The sequence below is a fragment of the Mastomys coucha genome, unplaced genomic scaffold (assembly GCF_008632895.1).
Source record: "Mastomys coucha isolate ucsf_1 unplaced genomic scaffold, UCSF_Mcou_1 pScaffold2, whole genome shotgun sequence".
In the NCBI taxonomy this organism is placed as follows: domain Eukaryota; kingdom Metazoa; phylum Chordata; class Mammalia; order Rodentia; family Muridae; genus Mastomys; species Mastomys coucha.
The window spans coordinates 18,951,904-18,955,935 of record NW_022196902.1 but is presented as its reverse complement, the minus strand read 5'-3'; the positions used below and the strand labels follow the sequence as shown (position 1 = coordinate 18,955,935).

Here is a 4,032-nt window from a genome sequence, read left to right as displayed (position 1 = left end):
GCTGTCCTGGAACTCACTCTGTAGGCCAGTCCTGGAACTCACTCTGTAGGCCAGACTGGCCTCAACCTCAGAGATCCTCTGCTTTCCAAGTGCTGGGATTAAAGATCAAAGGCGTGCACCACCAATGCCTGGCCTTTACTAAGGCACGTAGTGTTATGAACTTTCCTCTTAGCACTTCTTTCATTATGTCCCATAAGTTTGGGTATGATGTGCCAACATTTTCATTAAAGTCCAGGAAGTCTTTAATTTCTTTGTTTATTTCTTCCCTGACCAAGTTATCATTGAGTAAAGAGTTGTTCAGTTTCCACAAGTATGTGGACTTTCTATAGTTTTTACTGTCCTTGAAGTCCAGCTTTAGGCCATGGTGATCTGATAGGATGCATGGTATTATTTCAATCTTCTTGGATCAGTTGAGGGTTGTTTGTGACCAATTATATGGTTGATTTTGGAGAAGATAACATGAGGTGCTGAGAAGAAGGTGTATTCTTTTGTTTTAGGGTGAAATGTTCTGTAGATATCTGTTAAATCCATTTGGTTCACACCTCTCTTAATTTCACTGTGTCTCTGTTTACTTTCTGTTTCAATGACCTGTCCATTGGTGAGAGTGAGGTGTTGAAGTCTCCCACTATCATTGTGTGGGATTCAATGTATATATTGAACTTAAGTAACGTTTCTTTTATGAATGTGTGTGCTCTTGCATTTGGGGCATAGATGTTCAGAATAGAGACTTTCCCTTGGTAGATTTTCCCCTTGATGAATATAAAGTGTCCTTCTTCATCATGCTTGATAACTTTGGGTTGAAAGTCCATTTTATTGGCTATTAAGGTAGCAACTCCTACTTTTTTCCTGGGACCACTTACTTGGAAGACCTTTTTCCATCTTTTTACTCTGAGATAGTATTTGTATTTGTTAGTGAGGTGTGATTCTTGAATGCTGGATCTTGTTTGCATATCCACTCTGCTAGATTATGTCTTTTTATAGGTGAGTCAAGACCATTAATATTGAGAGATATTAAAGAGAGATGACTGTTGGTTCCTGATATGTTTGTTTTTGTAGGTGGCTTTATGTGCTTGTGGTTCTCTCCTTTTGGCTTTGTTGTGAGATGCTTAATATCTCATCCTTTCTTTGGTGCAGGTACCTTTCTTGTGTTGGAGTTTTCCTTTTAGGATCCTCTGTGGGGCTGGATTATTATAGATACTATTTGAATTTGGTTTTGTCCTGGGATATTTTGGTTACTCCATGTATGTTGATTGAGAGTTTTGCTGGGTATAGTAGCTGGGCTGGCATTTGTGTTCTCTTAGAGTCTGCATGACCTCTGACCAAGCTCGTCTGGCTTTCATAGTCTCTGTTGAGAAGTCTGGTATAATTTTGATAGGTCTACCTTTGTATGTTACTTGGCCCTTTTCCCTCAAAGCTTTAATATTCTTTCTTTGTTCTATTCATTTGGTGTTTTGATTATTATGTGATGAGAGGATTTTCTTTTCTGGTCCCATTTATTTGGTGTTCTATAGGCTTCTTGTACTTTTATGGCCATCTCTTTCTTTAGGTTGGGGAAATTTTCTTCTATGATTTTGTTGAAGACGTTTTCAGGTCTTTTGAGCTGGGAATCTTCATTCTCCTCTATTCTGATTATTCTTAGATTTGGTCTTTTTATTGTGTCCTGAATTTCTTGGAATCTTTGGGCTAGGAGTTTTTTATGTTTTGAATTTTCTTTGACAGTTCTGTCAATCTCTTCTATTGTATCTTCTACACCTGAGATTCTCTCTTCTATTTCTTATATTCTGTTGGTGATACTTAATCTGTAATTTCCAGGTTTGCCTACATTTGTGTTTTCTTCATTGTTTCTACTTCCACTTTTAGGTCTTTGATTGCTTTATTCAATTCTTTCACCTGTTTGCCTGTGTCTTCCTGTATTTCTTTCAGTGAGTTATTGATATCCTCCTTAAAGGACTCTATTATCTTCATAAGATAGGATTTTATATCAGCTTCCTGATTTTCAGGTGTGTTGTTGTATTCAGGGTTTACTGTGGTGGGAGAACTGGGTTCTGATGATGCCCACCTATATTGGCTTCTGTTGCTTATGGTCTTGCACTTGCCTTTCGCCATCTGGATATCTCTGGTATTTGTTGTTCTGGGTGACTGTCTGGAGTCTGCCTCTTTTGTCCCTGGGTTGCTTCAGGTCTCCTGGTAGACCTGCAGCTTTGGCTGTAGCAGACCACCTGTGGGGCCTTCCAACTGGGGGCTCTTCACAGGGGCAGAGAAGCTCCCGATCTGTTGTTCTGGATGCAGTAGATCTCCTGGGTGGTCTTCAGACTGTTGGGTCTACAGTGTAGCAGTCAAGTTGTTATCCAACTGCTCTGAGTGCAGCTGATCCTATACCACTCTGAGAGCAGCAGATCCTCTAGGTTGGGTCAGGATATGGTGTCTTCATTGGAGCAGACCAGCCAAGATTCGGCCCCAGCAGAAAGGACTGGGAGGAAAGGCAAGAATTGTCTTAATATTTTCCTAGAAAATAACTTTGAAACTTTGTAGCTATGCCATACACTCTTTACATATAAAGAACTCTGTTGAGTTGGAAGAGGTGAGTCTGGTCTCAAAATGGAGGGTCATGATCCAAAGGAAGCAAAGCAGCTGAGGAAGCTGTTCATTGGTGGCCTGAGCTTTGAAACCACAGATGATAGCTTAAGAGAACATTTGAGAAATGAGGCACACTAACAGACTGTGTGGTAATGAGAGATCCCCAAACAAAATGTTCCAGAGGCTTTGGTTTGTGACCTACTCTTGTGTTGAAGAGGTGGATGCTGCAATGTGTGCTCAGCCACACAAGGTTGATGGGCGTGTGGTGGAACCAAAGAGAGCTCTTTCTAGAGAGGATTCTGTAAAGCCTGGTGCCCATTTAACGGTGAAGAAAATTTTTGTTGGTGTATTAAAGAGGATATGGAAGAATATAATCTGAGAGACTACTTTGAAAAGTATGGCAAGATTGAAACCATAGAAGTTATGGAAGACAGGAAGTTATGGAAGAGTGGGAAAAAGAGAGGATTTGCTTTTGTAACTTTTGATGATCATGACACAGTTGATAAAATTGTTGTTCAGAAATACCACACTATTAATGGGCATAATCGTGAAGTGAAAGGCCCTTTGTAAACAAGAGATGCAGCTTGCTGGATCACAGAGAGGTCGTGGAGGTGGAGCTGGCAACTTTATGGGTCATGGAGGAAACTTTGGTGGAAGAGGAGGCTACGGTGGTGGAGGTGGTGGCAGCAGAGGTAGTTATGGAGGTGGTGATGGTGGATATAATGGATTTGGAGGTGATGGTAGCAACTATGATGGTGGTCCTGGTTACAGTAGTAGAGGAGGTTATAGAAGTGGACCAGGATATGGAAACCAAGGTGATGGATATGGTGGTGGTGGAGGAGGATATGATGGTTACAATGAAGGAGGAAATTTTGGTGGAGGTAACTATGGTGGTGGTGGGAACTATAATGACTTTGGAAATTATAGTGGACAACAATAATCAAATTATGGACCCATGAAGGGGGGCAGTTTTGGTGGAAGAAGCTCAGGCAGTCCCTATGGTGGTGGCTATGGATCTGGAGGTGGAAGTGGTGGATATGGTAGCAGAAGGTTTTAAAATAAAACAGAAATGGTTACAGTCCTTAACAGGAGAGAGAGCGAGGAGTTGTCAGGAAAGCTGCAGGTTACTTTGAGACAGTCTTCCCAAATGCATTAGAGGAACTGTAAATATCTGTCACAGAAGGAATGATGAGCCATATCAGAAAAGTTACTGCAGCTTAAACAGGAAACCCTTCTTGTTCAGGACTGTCACAGGCACAGTGTGCAATAAGTGCAGCTATTGATTAATGCAATGTAGTGTCAATTAGATGTATATTCTTAAGGTCTTTTATCTGTTGTAACTTTTTCTTTTTTGTTTTAGTTTCATTACATCAAGTATATTGCTCTGTAAATTGTGGTAGTGGTACCAGAAATAAAAAAGTTAAGGAATTTTTAACTTAAAAAAAAAAAGAACTC

General features: G+C 40.5%; 1 pseudogene; it reads left to right on the top strand.

Annotated features, from left to right (window-relative positions):
• The first annotated feature begins 2,598 nt into the window (after nucleotides 1-2,598).
• Nucleotides 2,599-3,653, top strand: LOC116097715 (annotated as a pseudogene).
• Nucleotides 3,654-4,032: the final 379 nt, after the last annotated feature.